At 46.1% G+C, this 20,347-nt stretch overlaps 1 protein-coding gene across 22 annotated transcripts in view; it reads left to right on the forward strand.

Moving 5' to 3' along the window:
* The first annotated feature begins 10,560 nt into the window (after positions 1-10,560).
* ZNF469 (zinc finger protein 469) overlaps positions 10,561-20,347 on the forward strand; it is a 243,180-nt gene continuing 233,393 nt past the window's right edge. For 19 of the 22 annotated variants that reach the window (XR_010306008.1, XR_010306010.1, XR_010306013.1 and 16 more), the window contains exon 1: positions 10,628-10,729. The gene's annotated coding sequence lies outside the window, so the exon portion shown is untranslated. Of the gene's footprint in view, positions 10,730-20,347 lie in introns of all 22 variants that reach the window. The other 3 variants (XM_064160089.1, XM_064160091.1, XM_064160090.1) reach the window with 1 other exon arrangement.

A 20,347-nucleotide genomic window follows, 5' to 3' on the forward strand; every position in this document is an offset into this window, starting at 1 on the left:
TGGTGTGCCAGGTCTGCTCTGCAGGGCTGAGCATCTGTCTCTGCTGCAGACAGCTTGCAGCTTTTCAAATCAGAGTCCTGGCTACCAAGGACTTTGAACATGCATCTGGAAAAACTACAGAAACATTATCCCATACCAGAAGAAGTCATCTCTGAACTGGGCAATTTCCTTTTCCACCCTTCAAATCTCTCAGGCTTGTGCGCTGATTGTGAGAAAACAAAGCCCTACAGGTCAACAAGAAATGGGTTGTAGACCACTGGTGTGATGCTGCACAGTGCTTCTTTCTGCTTGTAGTGGCTCAGGAGGTTATGTCCAACCTGTTACCACAGGTCAGCTGATACAACCCTATCAGCTGACTGTTTTGGGTTGGAAGTGACCTTTCAGGGTCGTCTAGTCCAACCCCCCTGCAGTCAGCAGGGTCATCTGCAACTAGAGCAGGTTGCTCAGAGCCCCATGCAACCTGACCTGGAATGGTTCCAGGCGTGGACCATCTTCCACCTCTCTGGGTTCCTCTGTTTTATGACGTGGGCCAGAGCTCAGGACTACAGAGCTGGTGCGAGCACTGCAGGTTGGGTTTCACCAGAGTGGAGCAGAGCCACAGAATCCCTTCTCTTGTCCACAGTGGATGAGAATGATGCAGTCAGTTGGGACCATTTAGGACACTGGTAATCCTCGCACATCCTGAGATGGTTTCAGAAACTGCTGGCCCAACTTCTCGCCCCCTTTCCATCAGAGACGCAAGGCTGCAGCCTCCAGAAGGACTCAATTGTTTTATTTTGCAAACAGTACCAGACTTCTGTCCTTGACCAACATTTGTAATTACCCAGGCCTGAATCAGGGAGCCAGGTTCAGTTGTGCTTGAGCTGTCAGAGCTCTTGGCAAGCCAGGGCTTCCAAGTGTGCTTCTCTATCTGCTGCCCTTCATCGTGCGCTCACATGTGCGGAGCAGATCCACAGCCTCACCCGCACAAAGTGCAGTGTGACCTCAGTTAAGAAAACACTGGCAGTAATCGCCTCCAGATCTGCTGCTGTCTTTGATCAGCTTAAATATCACTTTATCTTATGATATAAATATGTAAAACATTCATTTGTTTTCGTGCAGGATGCAAATAAATCACTGCCTAAGTTTATGCATAAGCTAGGAGAGTGGAGGGGGAGTGTATGTGCAGCAACGGGTTCATAACTCAGGAGTCTCCACCTCTTTGAAGGTCATTACTTCATGACCAAGCTGTTTCTCCTTCCAGCAGGCTCCTATTTTGCATTATTCAAATGGTTCCTGTCATCCACAGACAGCTCTGCCCTGTTCCCATTGGACCTGTGACGTGTGCACGGTGCCACTGCCCTCTCGTGGGTGCAGTGCCCAGCCAGTCCACTGCTGCTCTCATCCAGTTCTCGCCAGTGCTGCAAAGCAATGCTTCAAACACCTCCTGAGACCTGACAGATCTGGTGGTCGTCTCCCAGCCCTGCCACCTGTTCACCTGTAGCCCTGTTCAGCTCATTCCCACCCATTTGCTTGCATTGCCAAGAATAATTAATTAAACCTTAATAGAGCCATAATGAAACCTTAATTAAATCTAATGAAATTCATTAAGCTTAATGAAGTTCTTCCCCCAGGGAGGGATAACTCTGTGCACCAGTACAGGTGAGAGGGTTGGCCTGTTTGGAAACAATTGCAGAGAGGGAGCTGGGATTGCTGGTAGACAATAAATTGCACATGAGCCAGCAATGTATTCTCAAGGTTAAGAAGGCAAATGGACTCCTGGGGGATATTCACAGAGAGAGTGATTTCCCACTGGAATGGGCTGCCCAGGGAGGTGGTGGAGGCACCGTCCCTGGAGGTCTTCACAAAAAGCCTGGATGAGGCACTTAGTGCCATGGTCTAGTTGACTGGCTAGAGCTGGGTGCTAGGTTGGACTGGCTGATCTTGGAGGTCTCTTCCAACCTGGTTGATTCTATGATTCTATGATTCAGAAGAGTCTGACTTGCAGGTTGAGGGAGATTCTCCTCCACCTCTACCATGCCCTGTTGAAACTACATCTGGGGTATTGTGTCAGGTTCTGGGCTCCCCAGTTAAAGAGAGACAAAGAACTACTGGAGAGGGTTCAGTGGAGGCTGCAAAGATGCTGAGGGGGCTGGAGCATCTCTTTGAGGAGGAAAGGCTGAGAGCCCTGGGTCTGTTCAGCCTGGAGAAGAGCAGCCTGAGAGGAGATCTGAATAATGCTCAGCAAGAGCTAGACAGTTGATGTCAAAAGGATGGGGGCAGACTCTTTTCAGTGGTGCCCAGCAATGAGACAAGGGGCAATGGGCACAAACTGGAACCCAGGTGGTTCCATCTGGACATAAGTAGAAACTTCTTTGCTGTGAGGATTCTGGAGCCCTGGAGCAGGCTGCCCAGAGAGGTTGTGGAGTTTCCTTCTCTGGAGAGATTCCCAACCTGGCTGGACATTGGGATCCTAGGTATCCTGCTGTGGGTGACCCTGCTTTAGCAGGGGCAATGAACTAGATGATCTCCTTAGGTCCCTTCCAATCCACACCATTCTGTTTTACTGTAAAGCTGCAGCCCAAGCACTGCAAAGGATTTTTCTTGCTCCCTATCCCACGGCTGTTTCCCATCATTTCCCTGCAGCATGTGCCCATGCTGCCGGGATGTGTTCCTCCATCAGCACAGCTCTTCTGTAACCCGCAGCTGCTGCTCACAGGCTTCACAGGGAGGTGACCCTGCCACGTGGTCCGGCGTCCTCAGGGACGGCCACATGCAGTGGTGCTCATCAGCTGGAGGATGCAGTTAAGCTCCTTGGGAAGCAACAATTCCCACATGTTGTGGGCTCGGCTTTCCAGCCGGGAAGTTGTTTAAAGCGTTGTTAACAGGATGGTGTTACAGAGAGAGATGAAAGTTGAGTGCAGGGTCTCCTCTTTCACTTCAGGCTTTGTGTAGCACTCAGCTGGTGTCAGCTGGGCTTCTGCTGCTGGGTCGAGCCCTGCTGCTGCTGCTGGTCATTTTGTGAGAAGTAGGAATGGAGGCTTTCACTTTCTAAGTCTCCTGCAGGGGAGACCTTATTGCTGTCTACAACTACCTGAAAGGAGGTTGTGGCCAGGAGGGGGTTGGTCTCTTCTCTCAGGCAGCCAGTGGCAGAATGAGGGGACACAGTCTCAAGTGGCACCAGCAGATGTTTATGCTGGATGCTAGGAAGAAGTTCTTTGCAGAAGGAGGAATTGGCCATTGGAATGGGCTGCCCAGGGAGGTGGTGGAGTCACCGTCCCTGGAGGTGTTTAAAAAGAGACTGGATGTGGTGTTCGGTGCCATGATTTAGTTGATTAGTTAAAGTTGGGCAATAGGTTGGACTTGATGATCTTGAAGGTCTTTTCCAACCTGGTGGATTCTGTGATTCCATGAAAATCAGTTTTATCTGCTGATATCCCCAGGTGTAGACATACCCTGTGTGTAACACGTTGGAGATGGGCTCTTCCCAAGAGATTCCATGAAAACTCTGTAAGCACAAAGTGAATTAATTGGGGAATAATAATAATAATACTAGGGGAATATTGTCCATAAATATGGAAGTGACTGTTCATAAGGGTGGGTGTCAGGAGGATTGGGCCAGTCTTTTTTCAGTGGTGTCCAGTGACAGGACAAGAGGTAATAAGCACCTTGAACATAGGAAGTTCCATCTAAACAGGAGGAGGAATTCTTTTCTTTGAGGGTGGTAGAGCACTGGAACAGGCTGCTCAAAGAGGTGATGGAGTGTCCATCTGGAGTCATTCCAAACCCACCTGAATGCCATCATGGGCAACCTGCCCTCAGTGAATCTGCTGTGGCAGGGGGGTTGGACTAGATGATCTCCAGAGCTCCCTTCCACCACTTAGCATTCTGGGATTTCTTCTGTGTATAAAGAAGAATCAGGATCTGACACCAGTCACTTTTCCCAAAGGTCTGCCCACATTTTCCCAAGAGATGGGATTTTGTGTGGTTCTTCTGCCTTAATTCCTGCTTTTGCCCTGACATTCCACCTTCTTTAAAGCCTTACATTTTTTTTCCTTGTTGTTGAAAGATTCCTTATTGTTTATCCAAAATGCTCTGCTGGTGGGCAGATCCCAGATCCAGCCTGGGAGATGGCTGTGTTTTGAGGCTGAGCAATGCCTGTGTTCACATGTTTCTCAGCAAGAAAGTGAAGACTACTGGTATAAAGTCATATTCATCAATATTTTCCTGCTGTCACTTCTGCTCCCAGATATCCTGCAGCAGAGTCTAGGGAGCAATTGGAAGATAAGATAGGGGGCACAAAATAGTGCAAGATGATTAATGAACCTTTTTTTCCTGGTGAGTGAGATAGAAGATCTCTTGCTGCTGCCCCATTCTAGCAGTCTTTAGATCACATTTTAAGTATTTTGGTCTTATTTCAGAGGTGTTTCACTATCTGTCTTTGTTCAAGGGCAGATGAGAGAGGGATGATTCAAACCCTGAAATTCAAAATCTTCCCCAGCTTAATTTTATTCACAGAGATCCTTCCATTGCTGCTTGCTGTCTGTTGCATTTCCTCACCTTTGCAGGCTCCAGAGTTGGAAGAAATTCACATCAATTATTGACCCCCTCCTAACCCTTCTCCACCTCACCAAACCTCCCACATCTCAAGTGATGCAGCTTCATCTCCTGGCTGCCACTGCTGACAGCTCTGGAGGCTGTCCCCAAAGGCCACAGGCTCTGTCACAGACCAGGGAGGGATAGATAGACCTGTACCAGGTTTTTTTTAATGGCAGAAAGCCAATCTCAGAGCAGAAGCAAATGAGGCAGAGCACCCAGGGCATTTCCCAGGCCATTTAAACTGGTATTGAGGTGAGTGAGTGGGAGGTCATAGAATGCATTGGGTTGGAAGACATCTTTAAATGTCATCTTGTCCAATCCCCCTGCAGTAAGATGCATGGTTGTAGCCAGGCAGAGCATCAGTGCAAGCACAGGCATGAGGTTGTGAAACTGCCCTGGGCTGCTGACTGAAAAAGACTTTTCTCCTCTTCCTCCTCCAGCTCAACTTCTTTTTCTTGTTCTTTCAACTTTAGTGCAGCTTAACCGTAGGAAAGACTCCAACCAGTGTATGAGACATGTCAGATGGGTTCTGGGATAGCTTCTTCTGGGAGAAGAAACCTCTAGGGAAGACTGTGGGTACAGAGCTGGGAGACTCAGGGCTCTGCTTAAGTTAAAAGAGTCTCAAAGTCGCAGACCTTGGGAGCTGAGAACTGCTGGGCTTTGGTGGAGAGTCCCTTCAGTTGAGGGTCACCTTAAATGAGTGTGGTGGTGAGGAGAGATGAGACAGATGTCTCATGAGGACAGATGTGATGGTTAGTGGGCAACAGAATGGTCTGGCTGTAGCATTCATCACCTCCAGCACCTGTCTGTTCTGCCATCCACCCAGACCCAGGGCAGAGGGGAACCACATGAAGTTCAACAAGAACAAGTGTTGACTTGCTGGAAAGCAGCTCTGTGGGGAAGGACCTGAGAGTGCTGGTGGACAACAAATTGCCCATGAGCCAGCAATGTGCCACGAAAGTCAGTGGGCTCCTGGGGTGCATGAAGAAGAGTGTGTCCAGTGAGTGGAGAGAGGTTCTCCTCTCCTTCTACTCTGCCCTGGTGAGGCCACATCTGGGGTAGTGTATCCAGTACTGGGCTCCCCAGCTCAAGGGAGACAAGGAACTACTGGAGAGAGTCCAGAGGAGGCTGTGAAAGGGAGCAGTGCATTTCTGTGAAAAGGAAAGGCTGAGAGCCCTGGGGCTGTTGAGCCTGGAGAAGTGCAGTCTGAGGGGGGATCTGATCAATGCTCAGCGAGAGATAGAGAGTGGGGAGCAAGAGGATGGGGTCAGGCTCTTTTCAGTGGTGCTCAGTGACAGGAGAAGGGTCAATGTGCATAAATTGGAACCCAGAAGGTTCCATCTGAATCAAGAGGAGAAACTTTGGCCTGTGTGTGCCAAAGTCCTGGAGCAGGCTGCCCAGATCGGTTGTGGAGTCTCCTTCTCTGGAGAGATTCCAAACCCTGCTGGACACTGATCCTGGACAACCTGCTGTGAGTGACCCTGCTTTAGCAGGGGAGTTGGATTGGATGATCTCCAGGAGTCCTTTCCAACCCCACCACTTTCGAATTCCATTAACCAAATGCCAGATGAAGCTTTTTGGGGGACTCTTCTCCAAGTTGTAACGTACAGAGGCTTGTGTTTGTGCAGAGATTTGGGTTCCACCAATGCTGTCAGATGTCTCTACTGTGTGATCCGTGCCGAGCAGCCTCACCACAGCTGCACAGGGGCTCAGGCCGACCTGTTTTCCATTGCCAGTTGCAAAACTGTGGTGTAAGAAAAATCTGATGACACCAGCATTATGTTTCTGCCGTAAAGGCTGGCTTGCACCGTGTCCAAACCTAAATGAAATACAGTGCTGCAGTGGCACTGTTTGACCTTTCCTATTTTCTGGGTATTGAGTTTTATTTGAGTTTCAACCTTTCCCCCACCGTTTCTTGGCTCACTTCTCAGCAAGCTGACGGATATTTGCTCTCCATGGAAATCCACCCCACCTGAGGTGCTCGCTGCTGCTGTTGAACTGAACGGGAGCTGCAGCCTTCACATCTGTTCCTGATCCCATTGCAGATGAGGGTCTTGCGGAGGGCAGCATCCCAACCTTTCAGAGAGTTTTGGATGATGCAAACCTTCCTTTGCTTTTCCACATGGAATTCACCATGGATTCTTGTCACGCCATTGCACAAAGCTGTGGCACTCTCCTTGCAAGATGAAGCTGCTCTCTGATCAGAGACAAAAACGTTCTGTTTCCTGTGTCTGAAGCATTTTCTCCAAACTACTGCTGTAAATAAACTGTGTTTTAAAACTATATCCAGCATTTTCCCTAAAGTAAAATCAGATCTTGCTGATCCTAATGTTCAACCAGACTTTGCTGGAGTGTGTCCAAAGAAGGGCAGCAAAGCTGGTCCAGAGCACAAGTCTTGTGAGAAGCAGCTGAAGGAACTGAAGTTGTTCAGCCTGAAGAAAAGGAGGCTCAGGGGAGACTTTCTGGCATTCTATAACTCTCTGAAAGGAGGTTGGAACCAGATGGGAATCAGACTCTTTTCCCAAGGAACAAGTAAATCAGGACAAGAAGAAATTACTTCAAGTTGTGTAAGGAGAGGCTTAGGTTGGACATGAGGGACAATTTCTTTCTCTTATGGGTTGTCAAAGCCTGGAAGAGGTTGTCCAGGGCAATGATGGAGCCCTCATCCCTGGAGGGGTTTCAAAGCTGTGGAGATGTGGTCCTGAGGCACATGGTTTAGGGGTGACCTGGCAGTGCTGGGTTAATGATTGGGCTTGATGATCTTGAAAGTTCTTCTAGTCAAAATGACTCTATGGCTGACTGTAAATGATGTTTCCTTCAGTTTTGGCAGATGTTGCAAAGCCAAATCAGTCTCCAAACACATAAGCAATGAGCTTAGATTGTCTGTAAGGGTAAGACTGAACCTGGGGCACTTCCTAGCAATGATTCCTGCTGAGGAGAGTGGCAGTGCTTTTTACACCCATTCAATACTGCCTGGACTGAAGGGAGTTTACCACTACTTTATTCCGTGCTATATGAGGTCAGAGTCAGGCCAAAAAAGGCAGATGAATATCTTTAAAATGTTTGCTGCCTGCTTTGATGATGGGAATGTAATAGCTAAAAATAAATCTAAAATGGAACAAATCTGACTGCATTTGGAGAGGTGGGAAGGACACAACAAAGCCAAGGAGAAAGTAATTGTCTGTAGGCAAAGGATAGCAAGGTGCAGAGACAGTGCTGTCTTGTGGAAAACAAAGAGGTGATTTGACAGGTGAAAAGCAGGACTCTGAGGTTGCCCATAGTTTGTGGAGTAGGTGTATTTGTAGATTTACAGTGCTGAAAGTTGGCCATGGGTGATCTTTGCCACAGATTGGCTTCTCATCATCATCTTTAGCATGCTGTGCTTAGGGATTTGCCTGGCATGTGGCCACAGAGGTCTCCTCTGGAGAGATTCCAGACCTTCCTGGACACAATCCTGGACGACCTGGTGTGAGCGACTCTGCTTTAGCAAGGGATTTGGACTAGATGATTTTCAGAGGTGCCTTTCAACACCAACCATGCAGAGATTCTGTATGTTGGGTCAGATGTTATCCCTGAAGGTTATCCTCATGAAAGGCACAGTCTGCAGAAGAGAAGTGCAGCATGAAAGATCCTCCTCCCCACAGGAGCAGAATGAATTTCTTAGGCTGGGGTGACATGAAGTGTGACCTTGTGATTTGTGTCCTGCTGAGTAGCGAGGGTCACTGTGCTACCAGCTGTCCTGTATGGATGCAAACCTGTCTTTTTCACAAGAAAAAATGTCTGGGACCCTCTTGGCCTTCTCTAAGCAGAGAAAAAGAAAGATGAAATGCCATGTTGGCTCCCTAACCTGTCAGAAGGGTGAAGAACACGTATTCTAGCAACTTCCAGGAGTTCATCCTCCCATTTCCCCATGGGGGTTTGAAAACCTGCACTCCACAAGGACTGAGCCTGAAAGGGTTGGGAAATTCAGTTAACACTTGCACAGATAGTTCTTGCTAAGTGTTTACACACTGCACCTATCTGGGTGGCATGTAAACAGTGTGCAGGTTTTAGCAGCCTGATTCCAGCTGACCTGCCAAGGGCAGTCCTTAACTCTTTTCCTGAGGATGACTCCAGGCTGTTGAAGCTGAGACCATTTTTTTGCTAGATCTCATAGGAAATTCTGAGTATGGCCTGGTTCTGCATGTCCAGATAGCTGTCAGGCAACATTTCTGGACTAGAAGCTGTGGAAATGTGACCTCAAAAGAATAGGTATATTAAATAAGTTTTCAAATGTATTATTGGGCAGTGTTTTGTGTTAGGAACTAATTTTTCTTCTAGCTGGTTTATAACCCCATGAAAATGGGCTTTAGTCTTGGGAAAAAATGCATACACTGCAAATACCAGAGGTGAGCTCTCCAGTTTCCATACAGCCCTCCAGCAGCTCCTCTACAGCATACTTGTAGGGTTCTCTGTCCGAGTTTGAGGCTAACTGGAATATTTTAGTGAGAGAAATTAGGTTATAGGCTGTGAAAAGGAAGCAATGGTGATGTCCACTCATAGGCTTGCTGAGATGTATTAAAGCAAGAACACAAAACAGAGATAAAACAGTGGGTGTGAGTCTCTGTTGGAGCCTGTGCTCTCTTCCTGGGCTGCTTTCTGTGTAACTAATCCTTCTGCTTTCAAACCCCCCTTGCCGATCCTCCAAACTCACCTTGCATGTAAAGTATACTCTGGGATAAGGTGGAAGGGTGGAAAGAAGGGGGAAGGGTGGTTGGGAGCCCCTCCTGGGGACTCTGATTTCTGGGAGGGCTGTTGTGTTTCTGGATTACCTTTAACTCATACATTTCTGCATATAGCTGTAAATATTGTAAATATCTGCTTGTACATTGTGCTAAGCTGTAAATATAAAGCTCCATTCCTTAACTTCCAGCTGACTGGGTCTAGTCTGAGTGATTTTGTAAGAGTGGAGGGGCAGGTAACACCCAAACCATCACAGATGTCACAGCTGGCTCTCCCTTGGCCATATTTTGCTGGGAACCTGGAATCTTGACAATTCCACCTTCAACAGTCTTGGCGATTCTGCTCTTCTAAAAGTCAGGTCGATGCTGTTACTGCCTGCTGGAAGGTTTCTCCATAGGAGCTACATAAGGATGTGTCTGGGCTTTTTGCAGTGGTGGCCAAGGATAGGACGAGGGGCACCAGGCACAATCTGGAACCCAGGAGGTGTCATTGGGACTTAAGGAGAAACTTGATTGCTGCGAGGATGCTGGAGCCCTGGAGCAGGCTTCTCAGAGAGGTTGTGGAGATTCCTTCTCTGGAGAGATTCCAAACCCAGTTGGACATAGTGATCCTGGGCAAGCTGCTGTGGCTGACCCTGCTTTAGCAGGGGGGTTGGACTGGATGATCTGCAGAGGACCCTTCCAACCACTACTATTCTATGTTTCTGTTACACCTCTCAGTTGCTCATGCTCGCAGCACTGCTGGCCTTTGCTTTTAATAACTTGTGACCTGGTTTGCAACCTTAGGAGGCTGGTTTCAGGAGTATGAGGTCTCATATAGCTAATAAATTTGGGATTCTTTTGCTCTACCTCCTCCCGGTTTGTGCTTTTTTGGAGCACTTTGCTGTCATTTTGAAGTTTTGTTTTGGAGCCTATACATTAAAAACTGAAGTGCTGGATTGTCAGCAGTAATGACTAGATGTGAATTACTGTGTATTCCTGTGATTCAAAGCACTTGGATTTAGGGAGCAGCACTGATAGCACAGCATACACAGTGAGAGCTGTCAGAGCTGCCTTTCTTACATTCCCATGTCTTAAGCAGTCCTCTCCCTTTTCCAGTGGAAACTTAACCTCCAGCTTTCCAGCTCTGCAGGCTTTTTCAGTGTTGAGACACTGCCACATTCTTTAAAGTCTGTACTCCCCTTCTCCATCCCCCAAATCAGCCTTTGGTTAGATTAATTGAAGAGGTGGTGGTGGTGGTGGGAGTAGGAGCAGAGTTTTCTTAGTGTGTTGAACAACCAGGTGCTGCTGGTTGCTATAATTATGGGTGGAGTCAAAGCTGGGGACAGGCTATTTAAGCAGGGACTGTTGTAATGAAGCAAGGGCTGATGGGCTTAAACTAAGAGAGGACGACTCAGACTGGATCTAAGGAAGAGGTTTCTCCACTGAAGGTAATGAGATGCTGGCTAGGGTTGGCCAAAGAGGTGGCAGATGCCTCATCCTGGGAACAACTGTAGGTCAGGTTGTTTTGGGCTTTGAATAACCTGTTCTAGTTCCAGGTGTCCCTGCTGACTGCAGGGTGGTTGGACTTTGTGACCTTTAGAAGTCCCTTCCAACCCAAGCCAGTTTGTGATTCTAAATGACTCATGGGACTATGTCTCCATAAGCATGGAGATGGAATTTTATTGCTAGTTTAACAGATTGCTAGGGACAGTGAGAGAGTTGAAAGGCAGGTGGTGAATCTCCTCTTCCTGTTCTCCTGGATTTTGGGTTGCAATATGCTGTGTTTGTGCTCGTGCTGACCTTAGAAACTTTGCAACCTCTTCTGGAACCTGACTGTAAGCCCTGGACATCTTCTGTTCTCCTTTCCTCCCTGAGCAGCAGCTGCTGAGCTCAGCAGGTTAGTGAGGTGTCTCCTCTATGTCTCTGAATTGCCTTTAGTTGATTTTAATGGTTTGTGATTTACTAGTGTGTGCGAAGGGGGGAGCCGAGTTGTGATTTGGTTTAGCTCCCTCATGGTTCAGTCATGCTACTGTGCTGTCTGCTCTGAATTAGAAGAGATTATGGCTGTCTTGGATGCAGAGCCCTTCTTGGTCCTTCCCCGTCTTGTTTGGAGCAATAATTGGTGCCAGTCTTTCAGCCCTGAAGCTGTGGAGTCTCAGAATATAGAAACACTTCTTCAGAGGGATGTTCCCTAGTAGCAAAATTGTTCTCAATTTCTTCCAAAGCCACAGCTCACTTAGCCCTGTGCTCTTCACTGTCATCCAAACGTATGTTTGTGTGCTGCTTCTCAGCAGCCCCTTTCTTTGTAGCTTTTAAAATGTTGATAGGCTGCTTTTGTTGTGCTGGATGTTGCTATTGTTCCTCTCCCGGTGGACCTGTAGATTTGGGGCGATGTCCTCGTGCAATCTTAAGTAGTTATGTGTTGTCTTTGATATGCTTCTTTGCTCTCACTTGGACACCGCCAACTTTCTTCCACTAAAATTTGTCTTTTGTGTGTTGCAATAAGACAAGTGGAAACCCTTCCTGCCCCTTGTGACAGGGGAGACTTCTGTTTGATGTCTTCCCTCTACTGCTGTATGGTTTGTGGGGAGCTGGAGTGACCTTGTCCCAGGCTCTGCCTCCGTGACTTGCTCTGAATCAGCTGTCTGTTGTTTCTCAGGCTCCACATCTGCAAAATAGGTTTTAAAGAGGCTTTTTGCTTTCTCTCTAGTAAAACTATTTTGAATGGGGGATAAAATACAGTTTAGGGGTCTGATCCAAAACTTTGGGAAGATGTCTGAGAGAGTTCCATGGATTTAATGGTCTTTGGAGTAGATGCTGTGATGTTTGCTTCACTTTGTTTCAAAGTATTTCTTGCTTTCCCTGCTTAGCTGAGTGCTTTCTCATTGCAGCTGCAATCACTTGAGAGCATCACCTGCAAATACCTCATAGCCAATGGAGTAATTAACTCCCTTGGGTGTTTGCTAACCAGGTGCCTTCACTTATTGTTTGGACTAATTAAAGCAAAACTTGCCACCTGCCTTTCAGTTGGGCTGTTATCAGAATGTCCCAAATCTTGACCTTCTGTTGCAAAATGACTGTTTTCAGTGCTTTATAGAAGAAGAGGAAAAGGAAGCAGCAAGAGAAACCCTCAAGCCATGTTTTGTCATCTAATTATTTGGGCTCAAGGGACCTCTTAAAGTTATCTAATCCAACCCCCTAGCAGTCAGCAGAGACATCTGCAACTAAGTTGCTCAGAATCCCAACTCAACCTGTTGTGGGATGGGGCATCTCCCACCTATCTGGGCAACCTGGGTCAGGGTCTCACCACCATGACAGTGAAGAATGTTGGTCTATGTCTAATCTATAGTGAGAGGGCATGGGGCTCTGCAGTTCTGTGCCATCCCAGTTCTCATGCACTGGATATCTGCTATAAAGCATTGATCATGATGAGTTAATTAAGCCTGGAGATAGGTGTGCAGTGGAGTTCTTCCAAGTATAATTCATCCTGCCTGGCTAGAGACAGAATATTGGATACCTGGAAATCTTTCATGTTGCTTTCTGTGTCTGTAGGGCTTAAATGCTTCTGGAATTAGAGAGCAGCTGAGCTGTGAGTTTTGAGAGCCCCTCTGGAGATTTAGCTGTAGGGTTTGCCTTCACCTGTTAGGTATTTGAGGAGCTTTGAAAGCATGATTAGGGTTCCTGGTATTTATTGCTGCACTCTTGAACCTCAGCAGCAAGTGCTTGTATCCATATTTGGGCATATTTTGCTAGGAAGAAGCGATTTCCTGCAGAAGTTGTTTCCTGTTCCTTCAGGCATTGTTTCCAGGAGCAGGAGGCAGGTGGATGTGATGATTTTGGGGCTTAGCATTTGGACAGCATCAAAACAACAGAAATCTGTGATAGGGACTTGCTGGTTTTCATGGGAGCTGTGGGAAGGAGATGCATAAACTCTGTTGTAACCCATTTGAGCTCTCTGTGCTGTGGTTGTCTTCTGAAAGGGCATTCTGAAGACAGCAATTACTATGTTGGGTTGAATTTGATTTGGGCTTTTTGTTTAACTGAAGATACTGCTGAATCTAGTCTAATTTTGGTGTTTTCTTCACACCACTAGGTTAAAAATAAAACAATCAGGGGAAAAATGTTGTATTTTTGGTCAGAGTCTTTGATGCTGGCTCTGGGAAATGGATGGGCTTGGCCAATGAGTGTGGCTGGATGCAGAAGCATTTTGGTACCCATCCTGTCTCTGAGGGAATGAGAGACCTCATTGTATTGTCACTAGTGCAAGTTTCATCACTTGAGAGAATCCCAGCATGGTGGGGTTGGAAGGGATTTCTGAAGATCATGTAGTCCAGCACCCCTGCTAGAGCAGTATTGTCACTGAATATGTTTTGTATTCTCATCTGGTAAAGTTTGGTTTAAGCAGATTGAACACTGATGTCTCTTACTATGTAATTTGGATACTGGTGTCCTTCCAGGGAGGTGGTCTTATGATTCTTTCCACTTTTCTTTGAGAGGTTTGCTGTTCCAGATCTGAGTCTCTTGGATGATAGGGATATGTTGGAATGTCTAAAGTAGCTGGAGAAGCTAAAAAGATAAACTTATGCAGAGATGAGAGTATAACACAAAATTTGATACCCTCTACTTATTGTCATAAATAATATTTAATGGCAGAGACATTTTCACACTTTTTCTTGCCCAAGCCTCATGATCAGAATTGCATTATCTTTTCCTATGGCTATCACTTCAGCCAGTTTGGGAAGGCCATTGAGTTGTTGAGCCTATATTTTTGCCCCACTGTTGAGGCTGGTATTCATCCAGGTACTTTAAGGTTGGGGGGGAGGAAAGGCAGTTGATTTTCTTGCTGATTAAACCTCAGACCACGCAGCTTTTGGTTCTGACACCAACCATGAAGGCCTCCATCAACAGCTGCAGCCAACTTTGCATCGTTGCTGTGGGCATTGCAACCCCCCCCAACCTAATATATTTGATGGCTTATGCTGGGGCTTTGGCTGCATTAATTCTGGTGGTGAGTCTTACCATAATAGCTGCCTGTCATCCTTGTACTTGTAGCTGTCCCTGTGATTGATCCTCTTCTGATCCCCCAGAGCCATAGTAGTTTATGAATTAATTTATTAATTTACTAATCAATGAAGCAATTGTTAATACTTCAAGATGGTAGTTGCAGTTATGCTGGTTAGCTACTGTTAATGGTTTACAACAGCTATATTTGTTGTTAATTATGTTAGTTAGACACTGTTAATAGTTCAAAGCCGTTGTTTTGGTTGCCCAGTTATTGTTAATCTCTGGTTTAAAAGCTCTCCACTCTGCCTGTTACTTGTATAATCACCATGGGAAAAGATGATGAACAAAGTTTGCCTTTGGAGGAGAGGAGAAATGTAGGACTCTGAGGCCAGGCAGCTGGTGAGGACCAGCTGAGATGCAGCCTGGCCAGATTGCTTTGGGCATGGCCTAAGGTTCTGAAGTGTTGGCACCTGTGCAGCTGAGCCCAGCAACAGCCTCATGCCTGCTGGGTTTAACACACTATGCTGTAAGGAACATGGTTTTACAGAGAACCAAATGGAATGGATAGAGATGAGACACAGGCACAGGATCAAGGGACACGAGGCAAAGATGACAGGATGGAGAGATGGGATTCAGAGACAGGAGAGGAACCCTCCCCCACTAGATCAGTAGAGTGACAGAACTGATCCATGGTGATGGACCACTTTCTGTCTGGATGTTACTGTATGTTTCCTATCATTCCTCCTTTTACACTTCTAATCTTGTTTAATAATGCTCATCTGTTGGAAAAGCTCATCTGTGTCCCAGTCTTACTGTGGGTGAAACACAAAATCTCTCTTCTCTCCACCCCAAGCAAATTGGAATGGGATGGAGACAGCCCCCCTGTGGGCAGATGTGTCAGCATATTACTTTCTCCTTGTAACATGGTCCATAAATCTAAGCTGTTTGAATAGCCTCTTACTGATCCAAAAGTAGCCTTTCATGTTGTTTTTTTTTCTAGCCAATTGAAATGTCATATAAAAGTGAGATTTGATGTTTTAGTTAGAATCTCCAATTTAAGGATTTTATCAAGCTTTTATTTCATATCCTCCTTGGGGAGATACAATTTTCACACCCCTGAGCCTCTCTCTGTTACCTTATCTTGTGCAAACTCTGCTGGAATTTGTTTACATCTCCTCAGTTAGGACTGTGAATCATCATTACAGTTTTAGTAGTATTATGTATGCATATTCATAGACATTAGGGCTTGACTGACAGCAGCTTCAGTTTCTTCCCCTGCTAAAGGATTTTGACTTTGTCCATCCCAGAGGGACGTTAGCCACAGCAGTGTATTGATGCAAATAGGTATGGTCTTAGCACAATAGCCAAGGAGGACAAGAAGAACTATAACGAAGACACCAACGATTGCCAATGCCCTGGTAACATGCAATATATATGCCAAAACCAAATGGAGACTCTTCACTCCTCTTACCCAGGAATTAACCCAACCCTAAGCAGCTTCCTCTGCAGCTGAGGGGCAAGTATTCAAAACCAAAGTGGAGTGCCTTTTACTAACAAGCCAGTGGGCTTTGCTCTGAGCCTCTTTGGTCTGGGGATTGGGGTCCTTACCAAAAATCCTTGATGCTGGCCAGTCTTGGTCCATGTCTGTAGGATCCATTGAGGCTCAAAAGCATTGTCCCATCTGGGTTGCCAAAATTGTTACCAAATGCAGCAGAAAGGTCCCTGAGACCAATGATGGTGCTAGACAGCAGGCATTCCTTTACTGACAGACACACTGAAGCTTCACTCCAGTGCATAACAAGCAAGCATTGTACATTCTATGCATATTCACTAATTTTCTGAGAACTAATTAACATATTCATATATTTTCCTAAAGCTCATCGACGTGTGTGACTGACACCTTGCACATACTCCTTGGGTTGTTTGGCATGATTCTCATAATGCCTCATCAGCCCTAAGGCCAGCCTTGACCAATTTGCTTTCCCTTATCTTCCTGTCCTTACATTCTTGGTAGCACAGGCTCCCTTTTGGGCCCCCTTTATCTTCCTTCTCTGCATACTTGATTGCTCAAGTTCCTTTTATCTTGTCAAGCTCAGCAGTCTTTATCTGTTCAGCCTAGCAAGCATCCCTAGAAACATCCTTAGTTAGGTATTTCTTTAAGAACGCTTTGTGCTTTTCTATAGTGTCAGTATCACCTAGAATAAATCACCCAGGAACGTATCCAGGTAGGTTTTTGAATGCCTCCAGAGAAGGAGACTCCACAATCTCTCTGGGCAGCCTGAGTCACTTGATTCAGTTACAGAGTGAAACATCACCGTGGGTCCAGGCTTTAATGTTATCTTTGTCTGTAGGAAACATCATGGGTTGACACCTGAGAACTAAATTTATTGACATTTGAAGTGCTTGGAGATCTTAGAGTGAAAACTAGAAGCTCAGTATTAACAGCTGTGATGGATCAGAGACCAGGTTGTAATGGTGTGTCTAGTCCTGTGTGGTGTGAAATCCTGGGAGCCTCTAAAAATGGATGCTGAGATCAAATTGTCTATAGGATGTGCAGAAGCATTCACCAAAGCATCCAGGCTGTCCTTTTGGGGCAGATGATCAGGCATTGAAGCAAACTGCCTAGGGAAGTGGTGGAGTCTGACCTTGGAGGTGCTTAAAAAAAAAAATGTAGGCATGGTTTAGTGGCCATGGTGGTGTTGGGTTGATGAATGGACTCTATCATCTTACAGGTTGCTTGCAACCTTAATGAGTCTATGACGGGAGAGTAGACATTTGACTGGCTTCCTACAGCAGGGATGTGGGAGCCGTGTGTATCTGCAGCACATCTGCCATCTCAGCACCTTGTAGTCATGAGGGGCCTTGGTTTAAGCACTTGGGGTGGAGGAAACATTCTTTCTGCTTCGGAATTAGATTGCAGTGCAGTCCCAGTCAATTAGCATCCCATTTTCTGTAAGTAGAGGAACGCAATCTCGAGGGGAGATGGAGGTATCAGTATATCTCTGTAATGGGCTTGTCCAGAGAAACACTAGGATTCTGTTGAAATGTGATTTTAATAGTTTCTCCATTGTCCCCCCAGGTTCTCTCTGCAAAGCCTTTTCAGCTGTGGAGGATGCAGTCGATAGCTTGAATGCTGCTTCTTTAGTTAAAATATAATTATACTGTTTTATCATTCAGGAACAGCCTATCTCTGAGAGGAGACCTTTTAGGAAATGAGGATTATTATTTTTTTTTTCTCATCTATTTAGGAGAGCAAAAATGAAAAGGAACATTAGATACCATAAGCAGTGCTCGATTCACCCAGCTTTTGCCACACTAAGAAAGAAAAGAAAAGGAGAAGTCTTGACGCTTCCCCTAATGCCAACAACTACAAAGAAGGTCATTTCAAGTTTTACTGGCTTGTTAATTCAAGCTGTTAAGCTAAAGTGCATCTTTTCCCATGCAGTGGCACAGACAAAAAAATGTTCTTTGTTTGGTTTGGGAGATAAATGGCTCATACAGGGGGATTACAGACTCTGGGGATCATAGTGGGTTTGAGGAATGAGGGGGATGTATGTCATAAAACCAGCAACATGGGCATACATACAACTGGTGCAAGTGGGGGAAAAGGGCAAACCCTTTGCTAAACACAAATGGGGAGTTGGGTGCAGTCAATTCGCCATCACTTTTGGTAGCCAGAGTGGCTGGCTGGAGGATGCATGTCCAGAACTAATTTTCTTGCTTGTCTGTGAGGTAGCAGATTGTAAGTGGTTATGACTTTCCACCTTCCCCATCTTGAGAGGGTAGCAGAGCATCTGTATCCTTTAGCAGGATCTGAGCAATGTCAGGCAGATTCTAAAATGTTCTTTTTCTTAACTGGCTGTAATCAGAAAAGCACAATTGAGCCAGTGCTGTTTCTGAACAGAAGGATACCTATTTTAGCTGCCTCTTAACATTTGACAAAGCAAGTGGTGACCAAAGAAACCCCTGAAAGTTAGAATTACACAATCATTTTGATTGGAGAAGACCTTTAAGACCATTCAATCCAACCATTAATGCAGCACTGTCAAGTAACTGCTAAACCATGTCCCTCAGCACTGCATCTCTATGGCTTTGAAACCTCTCCAGATGTGGGGACTGTATCACTACCCTGGGCAGCCTGGTCCAGACCTTGATAACCTTCAAGGGGAAGAAATTGCTCCTTTATGAGAAGAAAGATGTTGGCATTGCCTATTGAGTGTCAAACTGCACATGTGCCTGGAAGGATGGCTCTATCCAGCCCTGGGAATGCAGAACTGGCACCCAAATCTGCACACCCAACTGCTGTAGAATTGCTGAAATTTGATGATGATGTCATTCTTGTTCCCCCTGAAGGCCTTCCATGACCTAGGTCTTGGAGCTGCTGTACTGTGCAGGAGCTCAACTTGGAGCAAAACCTGGGTCTTGCAGGGCTGTAAGAGTTTTTGAGACTGGATATAGGGGAGAGGGAAAGGGTGGAAAGCTCAGATGGGGTGGGGATCCTGGGCTTGCAAGGTGAGGCTTCAGCTTTTTTCTTTTTGCCTTTAGAGAGGCCAAACAAAATTTGGGACTTTTCTATAGTCAGAGCTTTTTATGTTCCTGTGGAAATTGAGTAACTCATCCCTTTGGCTGAAGGGCTGGGGATTAAAAGCCTTCTTGGCTCTGAGCTCCTTTGCAGTGGCTTCCAACATTCTGTGGCTGCTGCTTGGTGTCCTGTCCTGTAATGTCACCTGCTCTTCAGCACTGGGAGTTGGTTGGTAGAGTGAGAGTTACAAATGACCAGAAAACAAAAATCTGCTTTGCACAAACATGAAAGTTTAACATGTAGTTGAGTTTCACAAGGGAATGAAAACAAGACCTTTGGGATGAAGAGGGGGTCTTTTTGTGCATTTCCCCCCCCCCCCCCCTTTTTCTTCTGAATGGAATGGAGGCAAAACATTAGATTTTTGGCTAGAAAAGGCTTCCCCTCCCACCACTTTGCCTCCCTGCATCTGTCTGGAGACAGCAAATGGCTGATGCTGGACGTCAGATTCTTTTCCACCACATATTGTCAGAACTAATACACATCTCTGAGGACTGTTTGGGCAGAAAATGTTCGGTTCCTTCAATGCAGCCAAAAGGAACCATGTCCCAAAGAACTGCAATAAGAAACATCACTTCCAGCCAGCAAAGATGGTCCTGCTTAAATCAGGTGCCACAGAAAAATTTCTGTGACTGGTTGCTGTTTTAAATAGCTGTGGTGCAAACTCAGGATGCCTACAGCTTACAGCAGGGTTGGGTCCTGGTTGGTGGCTGTGCTTCTGGATCTGCAGCTACTTATGGTGGGAGCCCACAATGTGCCCTCTGGCCAAGAAGGACAGCAGTGTTCTGGGGTGCATTAAGATGCAAGTGGTTAATGTATCAAGGAAGGTTCTCTGTCACCTCTGCTGTATCATAGTGAGACCACATCTGGAGCACTGGGTCTAGTTCTGGGCTCCCCAGCTCAAGACAGTCAAGGAATTACTGGAGAGGAGTCAATGGAGGGCTATAAAGTTGATGAGGAGACTGAAGGATCTCTGTGAGGAGGAAAGGCTGAGAGACCTGGGGCTGTTTAGCCTGAAAAAGAGCAGCATTTCATGACCTTGAGCAAATGGATTGTCCTCACTTGCAAAGAGAGGACATTTCTTTCAGTGGAAGCACTGGGCAGGAAGTGGATTGCAGCTGCTGTGAGCTACACAGAGGATAATCTTTCTTCTTTTTCTGTTCTTTGAATAAGGGCACAGCCAACCTTGTTTGTTCCAAGTGCTTTTGGAGTGTAACTTTTGGCTCTTTGAGCCTTTGAGAGAGTATTGAGTTGAAGGTGGTGGCTGCCAGCCCCTATATAAAACCACTGCATTAGTCAACCTCCTCCTTTGGAAGTGCCACTGATTAATATATCAGTTCCTCTGAGAGCACACTGACCTAGATTTTGCTTTAGCTGTTTAGGTGGAGACTCATCGACAATGTGGCTTTTATCTCTTGGCAGAATGGGTTTAGACAATGCAGAGAGCTTTGATTTCCTTTTAAAACTATTGTGTTCCAACCTG

The sequence above is a fragment of the Pogoniulus pusillus genome, chromosome 20 (assembly GCF_015220805.1).
Source record: "Pogoniulus pusillus isolate bPogPus1 chromosome 20, bPogPus1.pri, whole genome shotgun sequence".
NCBI classification, from domain to species: Eukaryota; Metazoa; Chordata; class Aves; order Piciformes; family Lybiidae; genus Pogoniulus; species Pogoniulus pusillus.